At 34.6% G+C, this 11,574-nt stretch overlaps 1 protein-coding gene across 1 annotated transcript in view; it reads right to left on the bottom strand.

Moving 5' to 3' along the window:
* LOC138321011 (chitin synthase chs-2-like) overlaps positions 1–11,574 on the bottom strand; it is a 51,425-nt gene that overhangs the window by 28,682 nt on the left and 11,169 nt on the right.

The raw sequence follows: 11,574 nt of genomic DNA, 5'->3' as shown, positions 1-11,574 counted from the left end.
CCCGCATGGTTAAGGAAACACAATATATTATTGGTGTCAAAAGATTCACATGAAAAATTCGGGCTTTCGTTGGAAGATACCACCAAACTACAACGCTGGAAAGGTACATCAGTGCCGTATAATGTGTAAAAGTCTAAACATCCCACTGTGAAATATCGTCCAAATCAGAAATCTCGCTGTCCATTCAACCGGTCGTACTGAAAACTTCATTAAAAATTGTAATCATAAGAAAGCGAGTTTAATTAGTGCAGGGTCGTGACGAGCAAATGGATACAAAATCCATATCTGGTTGACATGTTGTACTGGTCGATTACCGTAACTCGTTACAAACTGTTTCTCCCATCCAGTCGTGTGACGATCATCATGGGATACTAAATCCATTTTCTGCTGGTTGACATGTTGTCACTGTCTTTACCGTCCCAAACACTTACAACTGTTTTCCATCTCTAGTTACCGCGAACTTTTACCCGCCCGTTATACGTTCTCCGAATGTTCTCGTTCCCAGATGGATTTACTTTACCATGAGAGCCGGGTTACATATCTTAACCGGAATTCATAAAATAAAACATAATAAAGGACACGCTTTTTACTGCTATTCCACTGCAGCAATTCGTCGGTCCATACTATCTATGAATGTTGATGTCGAGATGAAACTCTCCCCTGAGACTTCTTGAAAACGTATTGATGGGATTCTAGCCTGCCAATGATCTGTTACCTCCACTGCTCTAGTCTGACTCTTATACAGGACGTAATCGTTTTGGTAGTAATTCTCTGATAGAAGGTCGTTATGGAAGACTTCCTCATGCCAACGTCTTAAAAATTTTTTTTTTTTTTTTAAAACTCCCCCCCCAAAAAAAAAGGCAAGGCTCCAGCCGCCTTGGACACAAACACAACAAAAGAGAAAGATTAAGAAATTTGGAACATCTTATGACTTTTCGGGCATGGACTGCAAATCAAGTGATACGTGGAGCACTAGATCCAATCCGGGATGAAATGATAAATTCAGGTCTATGAATAGCCTTACAATGGACCAACTATAAATCAAACGAACATCAAGTCACTCTGATATACTTACGTAAAACGATGTCCGATTTTACATTCATCGAAAATCAATATCAGTGAAACGATACAATTGACATCTGGATCCTGATGATATACCAAATATTTTTACTTATCCTATTCATCGTAGGCGCTTTGCTTGTGTAAAGAGCGAGAATTATGATTAATAGCCGCACATCATTCAAAAGAGCTCGAGTTATTAAGTTTAAGTTTTTTGTTTTTTTTTTTTCCAGTCGATATCGGTTACGTCAATTGTTTCATTTGGGGGGGGGGGGGGGGGGGGGTTGTGGGGGGGGGGGGGGGGGGGGGGGGGGGGGGGGGGGAAGTGCTATTGTGTTGCATTTAGGATAGTAATCCTTATTAGTTGTTGAAGTTATTTACCCCTGTATCCTTTGAGATTTATCATGTTGTGTTCGTCCCCTTTTTTCCGACTAGTTTATGGTAGTCAGATGTTATTCGATGAAACGTCATGCGGAGACTCGGACAACTAAAAAAACGTAATTAAAAATGCAAAACTGAATAGCATTTTAACTTTTAAATATTAATTATACATCTACCATGCTATAAAAAAATGTTTATTACTGCGTTAAAATATTAACAACATACATACCCAGTTAGCAAACAAAAGATAAGTTGTGATCTCACTAAAATCATCCCGTCCGTTATTGAAAGCGTCCATGATCAAATATCCGAGACATAATCGATCTGTCAAAGTTGTGCAAGGTAAAAAAAAAAAACATTTCAATAGATCAAAGTTGTAGTCGTTCTTAATGTGTGCACTCTGGATCCAGAATTCTAGTGTATATTTGTTAAATTTTCATAAAATATCTAGTTGTAACTTTCAGAAACGGGATTTCGTTTGTATTTGGTAAAGTCCAAACATCCCATTTGTCTCGATCGTCAGATCCTCTAAACTATCTGTTGCATTCTCAAAATCCCAAATCCACAGGAATGCTATGAAATTGAGGAGCTATGCATTATAACTATCAAAGCATAACGTATATATAAGTGATACCAGCAGGGATGCAAACATGTCAGTTTGGTAAAACTTCTTTATCAACGAGTTTAAGTGGAGAAAGCGCTGTTAAGACCTGCAAATGAATACCTGACAACAGTTGATGGACGAATGTTAATGTAAACATAATTATCGCATTTGTTCTTAATACAAAGTAGTCTATCAAATGGGATTTGTAAGTTAAATTGACAATCAAGATCAAGCTTCAGCAGAGTGGATTATGAACCTTTTTTATTTATTGCTTGTCCTCATTAATGAATTGACCAAGTAATGAAGTCTAGAACACATCGAATACTGTTTGTTTTTCGCTTTTACTCATTATGGTAGGTTGAAAATTTGTCGATTACGCTAAAATACATCTTCTATTTAATGGAGGTCCATTCGATGTGTAATGTGTTAAGGCGTCGGTGGAAGTCAATATTCTCATTCTCTCTCTATTGATTTTACGGATGGCTTCAAAGATACTGGACGTTTTTTATGCAAAAGTGTTTTGTCCAGTATGTCGGCATTATGTACAAGTAGCTTTTAGCGGTTGTTAGACATCAAAAACCTTTAGTTTTTTTTCTGTCCTATCGACAGTTAAGGTCGTTGTAGGCCTGAAACGTTTACACATCAATCCTGGTGAGCTTAGAGAACGCTTCACATTCTTACTTGTGTTAGTACTGAGCCTCTACTGTACATTGTCCCTTCAATCAAGTACGAAAAACATAAAATATTGCATGCCATGTGTTCGAGGTATTGTGTGCTGTTGTATTTATGACATTTTAAGTTGCGTTCGACTGCGGATGACTTTGACTTATAAAAGAGGCGGATATTCTTCGTAACAATCTGCTTTAGAATTTACCCTAAAGCATTACGGCCAGTTCAACACCAGAATCACCCGGTACCTACGTTCTTGTGGATTGGGGCAACTGCATTCATATTAATAGGTTTTCATGAGGTCACCAGGGAATTAGTTGCAACGCTCGACATTCCAGTATCCGCTTGACGGACGAAATACTACACTGGGAAATCCCCGAGCTCGTAGGGCAAGTTGTGTATGTGTCGTTTTTGATATAAGTCAGGTTTGCAATCCGGCTCTTGTCTTAAACCACCCTACCGGTAATACGAATTACAGGAGGCAGTTTATGGAAGGCTAAAGTGCGTACAAACGCAAAGGAAATCAAAATGTAGCTGTCACAGTTCATGACTATACAACATGCTCAACCAGACATGATTCTTGTATCCCTCCCTTGATCGTCATAACTGCACAATTAAGCTGTCCTCGACAGATTATACAGTCGATGAATTATCTCTAACATCCAACCAGTTCGAGTTACAACTTTATTCTTTGGATGATATTTCGGCATGTGGGGAAGTAATAGGCTTTTACAAATACAATGGGACCACTCTGTTATCCCAATGTAAGTTGTATTATGGAGTCAACTTCCAACGGGAAAGCCTGAATTTATGCATTGTGTGAACCTTCTGACTCCAATAATTACTATTGTGTTTTCTTAACATTTGCGGTGTTCCTTCTCCCTCCACAATCCGGAAAAAGGGTTTCATTCTCTGTGACCATGTTCCTCTCGTTTTCTGTCTACATGACACTAATATCGGAGAAGCTCCCTATCACCAAACCCAGTGTCAATCTTCACTAGCCCCCACTTATCGGATAAGGTGTCCCCCCCCCCCCAAAAACGTGGGATACAGTGCCCTTATTCTCTTCACTACTGTGATCGGACTTCGCTACAATTTTTTTATGTCGGAAAGTAATGAACGGATCCCTGTTTGGCTTGAGAAAATAATCTGTTCGCGTAAAGCAATGCAATTGCCAGGATGAATGGCTACAATATTGATCCAAAAAGCTTGTAATGCCCCAAACGTGCCTAATGCTCAATCCAGTTGTGTCGATACTGTAAAGAAATTAGAAATCGAAGACGGCGCCGTCTTGGTTACGTTTAAGGAGGACAGTGGTATCAATGCTTGACAAAGTCTTCTTTGGATTTTTTCTGTCGGTGCTTGTGGCGGCGAATATTGTTTATACTGTCTACATAGCGTCATCATAGATCTACAGTGAAATGCGTTCAAGCGTCCGGAATCGCCTTTCGGATCGTTTTTCAAACCACAAATCACGTGAATAGTTTCAACCAGTCGTATGCGCGTTTATCGGCTCGGGAATAGCGTCAGCCAAACTGTCGGCGTAGTTCAGTTACAACAATAGTCTAACTGAGGGCGGCGTTTACTTGTTATAGTTGTAACACATTGGAAAAACTTTGGTATTCAAAATCGTAAAATAAAAACAATATAACATGGATGTATATGGTCATAACCTACATGTACATAGCCATAGTCACATATTAAAATGTGTGGAAATTTGCTATTTGGTATCTTAACTTTACAATACTATTTTATTTGAAATCACAGAAGCCAGAAAGTAGTTACTTTATACATGTACATTTATATTTGTCATTCCATGTAATGTAGAGTATTCCAAACGTCAAATTATTCTTTTTTAACTACAATAGCGGAACATGTTTTAGGACAACTTATCACAGGTTCGAATACATATTTACAAGCACACTTTTAAACATTACTATTACAATTCATACAACTAACAATGTATATTAGAGGTGTGATGTCTGCTTCCGGATGAAAAATCTACATATATACAGCTACAACCGTGTATGTTCCAGAGAACGTTTTACAAAGCTGTCAGGATATAGTGTTGTTGTCTTTCGATGGTTATGTGGTACGATTAACTTAAAAAACATATTTTAAACCTTTTTATCTACATGTGTATGCTAACAAATGTTTGGTACAAAGGTGTGACCAAGTCAAATCAGTAGATCCCTTTGAAGTCAACATTGTTTGCGCTACACCACATGGAGCTTATCCAATCGAGGCAATTTCCCAGAGTTTTCTTTGGCTGGGAGAAGTCTTTGGACTTGGAGACTCATCCGGACGCTTAAACGCAGTTCACTGTAAAAATGTATTCAAAACAGTGTGTGCTATTGATTTTTAGAAAAATTACGGCAAAATTAACTTTGTACATTCGTTTGAACTCATAATTTACGACACGAGCACTGTTATAAAATATTTTGCTCATAATTGTCAAACTCACCCTTTTTTTGGTTAAAAGTATTTTATTGTTAAAAATGAAAATTGCCCGCATACAAGATATAACTTCAATGTTCTAACTCCATGGAAATATAGCTAGCTTCAAATTTAATTTTATACTGCATTTGTTTCGATTATTTCATGTAAATTATTGAAAATATAGACAGACGTTCTAACCCCTCCATCTAGAGTTGTAGAGTCAAGATAATGTATTTGCTGACGAGGTCATTGTCTAACTGATTTAAATACTACAAAAGAAGAAGACGTAATCAAAATAAATTATGTTTTATGTACTTTTTACCAAAATACGCAAGAGACGTGTTTGGATACCATTATATCACTTTGACAAGAAAAAAGTCTAAAACAATCTTTAGACCTATTAATTCGGCTATGAGTGTAAAAAAAATGTTGTTCGTTTATAACTGAGAAAATGTCATGTATAATGGGACATGAAGAAATCTTAATTACAATTAAGCATTAGCTTGTTACGCCTGCTTTTTTAAACTAATTAAGTAATTGTTTGTGATGTCCAAACTATACCATCGTTAAATAGTTGTTGATCAATGATAACCCCATTCTGACTTATATATTCTAATTTAAAAACAAATTAAAATTTTAATTTATCATTATATCAATAATTTCTAAAATAAAACTGAAAAGAAAAGTGAATAGTATAGCCATGACATCGTACTTTGAAACGTCTGGTGGATATGTGCAATTTAAATAAAGATCCGTCCGTCCATATAAGCGTTCAATTTGTTTTTGCATTGATATCTCATGTTCATACATGTGTAAAAACAACATGTGTTGTAATCATAGGTGTGTTTCGAAAAAATGTTTGAAATTTTGTTAGTTTTATTTGCATCTAGCACTTAGATCAAATAACTTGTAATGAAAGCTAAATTTAAAATAATGTACATGTGTATATCTTACAATTAATTGCCAGTGTAATACATTTGGATAACACCCTTGTTGAAAATATACGGTATTTTTTTAATGTTGTAAACGCAATTATTTAGCTTGGATGGGTTCATCATGATAAAAAGCGATGTTTGAACAGTTTAGGGTGGCGTTTTGAATGCTGAATTTGCGAAATCACAATAATGGTAGAGTCATATACACATGAATACAAATCATTATTTATTAAATGGAAAATTTAGCGTAGCATGTCTAACGCGTAAATTTCGCTCTGCATTTCTAAGTATTAATACTTTCGATATAGTTACCTACTTTTGTAAACTTCGTATTCGCAAAGTGGGGATTAAACAATTAAATAAAAATGATTTGATTTTTAACGATGTACACGTTTAAAAATAGCTTGGAAGTATCCGAAGTGTTACCAATCTATTCCGATCTGACAGGTATTTAGATTTTGACCACGAGATACCGGCCTCGGGAGATCCCGATCTACACGGGTGAAAGCTGATGTCGATTTACGTGATGCAAATCGGTTTTGCTAGATATTACCCGAAAGTTGAAAACTATGGCAAGTTCTTCCAAAAGCTGGTGATATTTCATACTAACATTTACGGATTTGTAAGGCTATACTGTGCTTTCCAAATTTGAAGCATATAGTATTGAATGTTCACTTATTGATGATTTATGGCAGTTTCCTTGGGGTAGGTTTGAAAATTACCAAAAATACAACTCTTAATGATATAGATTGAAATATGGATATTTTTAAACGCGAAAAGCGTTTCAGCATTTTAAGAATTTACTCTTAAATAACTTCTTCACGAATGTTTCAGTGATTTCGTGGTTTAATATCAAGGATTTTTGATGCGATTATATGAACTTATTGATTATGTATTAATAACTGTTTTATATGAGGGGTTAAATAGAGTTTCGATCGCGTTAACGGTGGTATTTCGCATTGGAGTACTACAATTAATACATAGTATATGATTGCATTCAAAACACTGTATCAATCTATATATGTTTACATAAATAAGTTACATCACATTTTTTGTCGTCAAAAGAGTTTTCGTTAGCTACAAGTTCTTTTTATACTATGGTAGTCCAAGATGTTAATGTTTTGAGGTAGTGATGGGTACTCCGTCCAGTGAGGGCAGAATATTATCGCAATTTGTCAACTGAGAAAAAACTTTTGATAAAATTACCTATAATGGTTGTATGACCTTAAGGTCAATACTTAGATAAGAATTTTGTTTCATAGTATGTAATATACCTATTTAAGTCATATTGCTAAAGTTATAACGATCCAAAAGATGGGGTTTTAAAAATGGCAATAATAATTTTACTTTGTTAGATATTTTACGCTGCATGATGATGGTCATTTGACAAATGATAAAACCTAATTGGTCACTAAGTATGAATTTCAAAGTGGGGGGGGGCTAAAAAAATATATGTTCTGTGTTAGGGTTACCGACTGATCAATTTTATTACCCCCGACCTTAAGTTTTTTTCGAAAAAGATCTACTAGTCTGGGAAAAAGTGCCAGAGAGTTCGGAATTTACAGATCCCATTATAGGAGTGAAGTTTACAACTGAAAAAAACATCCGACCTTGCTACCCTATTTCTTGAACCAAACAGTCATATCGAGTTTTTTGCTTTAGGTGAATTATACCTGTGTCAAAATTACAATCAGTGGAATATAGAAGGGTGTGGCAAAGTAATCCATACCTGATTTTGATGTGGGTTGAAGAATGATTGGTCTCTGTTAGGTTTGAAGTCAATGTTAGTTACCTTATTAACTGATCGTCATTGATTTGTATCGGGAATATGTTCAATAATTTTTTGGTTTTATAATAAAAATCTATATTCATTTTGCAACGTGCCTCCGCATTGGATTTTTGTAAATTGTGAAAAATATGACGTTGTCATTTATAGTGACGTGTCAGATACGTGTTTACGCCATCTTAATTTTAAATCATATGTTTGGTCATATTGATCGATGGACTTATATTCTATTAAAATGATATCAAGACTATCGTGGTTGGGATCCAGTAAAAGGAGATTCACTGTTAAAACATATTGTACTGATTTTATACATTTTTGTACTTTTTGAAAATACGTTGATTGGTGTTAACCCTAGGGTTTGATGCATATTCAATTAAATAAAATGGTCAACTTTTGACAAATGGCAGATAGGACCATTAACTTAATGATGGTCACGATAACATGCCATGCAAATGTATGATGGATTTAACCTCAATTTCACACATTTACAGACTCTAGATAATGTTAATGCGTATGTGTGAATGTTAGGAAATGTTTGTTACATATAAACCAAGTTCGGACCGATATTTCAAGTGCATAAAGAAATCGCCGACCATTCAAGTCAGCGGCCGAATATGATTCAAACACACAGTATATGTGACCATGTTATAAATCGCAGGAAATTCGTGGTCTACGAAAAATATTTCATTATAACCAAAATGAGGTCCATGCCCTTCAAATATTGATGAAATAATTATTGCACATCAGCAATTTGTTGGTAAACAATTAACGCTACTTGTTACCAAATATTCATTTAATGATATGTATATGCCACAATATGGATTTTTCTAAACATCTTGATATCGTTTCAAGCAGTTAAGTATAATTGCTATGGGCTCTTTTCCGATCAAATAACTTCTTCAGGAATGTTATCCAGTATTTCGTGAACAATTAATATCAAACCATTTTGATGTTATGGTAGCAAAATGATTAATCTGTATTTTATGAATACATCAATAACTAGTGGGTACTGTTCCAATATATAGGATTTTGTGGGAGGTGTTAAAGTGTTTCGATCGCGTTATTTTCGTGGTAGTAGAGTTATGGTACGCAATTGGATACAAACAGTTAGCTTAGGTTGATTGTAAATGAACGCATTCAAAACACTTTTCAATCCTAATATTTACAGATAAATAGAGTCTATTACATCCACGGTAGTCGTGATTAAAAAGGATATGGTGGCTAAGTTATATTACTGAACTACGGTAGTCAAGATGTATTGTGTAGAGTGTGATGGGGTTTTTACGAAGTATACTGATTATAGCTATATTTGTTTGGAGTTTTCAACTGGAGAAAAAACTTACCGCCATGTGATAAAATCCTACAAAATCTATAATGGTGGTAATGACTTAATGCCAATATTAGTTACGTATACAATATTTGTTTCATAGTACTTACATCGGATTTTTTAATGTTATTTTGCTACTTTGAATTTAAACGACAGCCAAAGCCAATGGGGTACGTTTTAAAAATGTATATTTTAATAATTTGTTTACTTTATCCCTGTTAGTTTACGGGTTTTACGCTGCCATGATAATCATTTGATTACTTTAAAACCTATTATTGGTCACTAAGGTATGTCATACAAGTTTCCTTACCATGCATTAGGCGAATTAATGTCAAAATATATTTATTGTCTGACCCAAAATCTTAACCGTACACGACTAATATCATTTCCCCCGACCTTATTTTTTTATCCTACTTTCTTTTACGAATAAAAAAATATATACAATTCGGGGATTTATTTATGATATCAGACCGCCGGTTCCAAATTATCTTAGAGTGACAAATACACTAATAAATAAACATCCCAGACCGTTGCTCTGTCTACATATTTTTTTATCCAAAGACAGTCATTATTCATTTTTTTGGCTTTACATGTAAAGTATTACAATATTAAAGCGTGTGTTCAAAATTCACTCAATCAAGCTAATTTAGACATATAGTAATCCATTTCTGATTTTGAATTTAGTTACGGTACAAGAATGATTGGTCTGCAAAATGTTATATAGAAGTCAATGATTAAATGTGAATACTCTTGTAACTTTTATCATTGATTTGAACGGAAATTATATGATTCATTAATAGTTTTTGTAAATAAAAAACTATATATGCTGTTGCAAGTGCTTAAAAGAGACATTGCTTTTTTGTAAAATTGAATATATATGTGTTCGAAAAAAGATGCCAACGGTTCCTATGATAACAGTAAAATATAAGGTCACCGCAAATTAAAATTTTGAATGACATTATATTCACATCAGGCATTCTTTATAAACAATTAACGCTAATTTACAAATATTATTTATCGAATGAGCATTGTATTCCACATAGTCCAATTACTATATAGAAGCCGTGGAGATTAAGATTGCTATTCGGTAAGTGAGTTTCATATCTTTATAAAGAAGATAACTTATATACAATGGATGTTTAAATTTTATCAATAATAAACCAATTGTTTGAATTACTTTAAGACTTTATCACTTGTTGCACTATCAAATACGCTTATAATGTCTGACGGCATTCAATATGTGGTCCGGTATTACCATTCGTACTCAGCAGGCCTAATTTGTGTTTAAATAAGTTTGCCGGTGTTGGGATTGATTTACATTGGTATTACACCTTGCAATGGCTTTCGCATTGCCATTTTGTACATCAATTTTGCTTGATGTTTGGAATTAAATAAGCTGGGATATTGCAGCTAATTACATCAATCGTATCAGGTTGTAAAAAAAAAATTTTATCGCAACATTACTAAAATCTAAAAGAAATCTTACGGTTTTGAAATGTAAATATCAAGATTTTTTTTTTTTTTTAATTTATAGATTACAGATATTTCAACATGACGTCGCTAACGCGTATTCATTTAAATTATCTGCCCAACATAATGCAAAGTTTACATGCCAGTAAACAACAACAAATGAATATCATTCCTAAATTGGTTTAATATATTTGAAAAAAAAAACAAGCAGCAGAATAGGTGTATACGCAAAAAAAGGTTTCTAATACAATACATTTGTTTTTTAAACAGTCCCCGTAATAAATATTTTACCTGACTCAGATATAGTTAGTTCTGAACTATAAACAGAAATGATATAAACACCATACACAATATTTGCAATTACAAGCATCGCAAAAAAGATTGCGAAAAAGAATTTGTCGAGCATGACACCGAATTCCCTTTTCGTGAGCGAATGACCATTGTCTTTCATTGTCGTCGAATGTTGTTATTGTCCTTTATTAACATCCATTATTAATATGTAAGTCGCCGTACTCTGTGTTACAAGTCGTGGTGACGTATGATTTCGTACTCCTTCCCAGTAGCCGATTGCTTATCTTTCATATCACTTCTACAAGTGCAGAACATCTTCGAAAGCCAAACAGGCATCTGACTCGTCCAATTTTCGCCATATGGCAACCGAAGTCCGAATTACAGTAGTGAATTAGAAGGTTTAAGGGCACCTGCTATCCCACGTTACACATAAGATACTTAGTGAAGATTGACACTGGTGGGGGTTTGTGATAGGGAGCTTCTCCGATATTAGTGTCATTGTAGAAGAAAACGAGAGGGAACATGGTCACAGAGAATGAAAACCCTTTCTCCGGATTGTGGCAAGGGGAGCAGGAACACACGAAATAACAACAAAGGGAAAAAGAGGAAAGGA

This window comes from Argopecten irradians, chromosome 4 (genome assembly GCF_041381155.1).
Source record: "Argopecten irradians isolate NY chromosome 4, Ai_NY, whole genome shotgun sequence".
Lineage (NCBI taxonomy): Eukaryota > Metazoa > Mollusca > Bivalvia > Pectinida > Pectinidae > Argopecten > Argopecten irradians.
The sequence above is the reverse complement of the archived record's forward strand: the minus strand, read 5'-3'. Positions and strand labels throughout refer to the sequence as shown.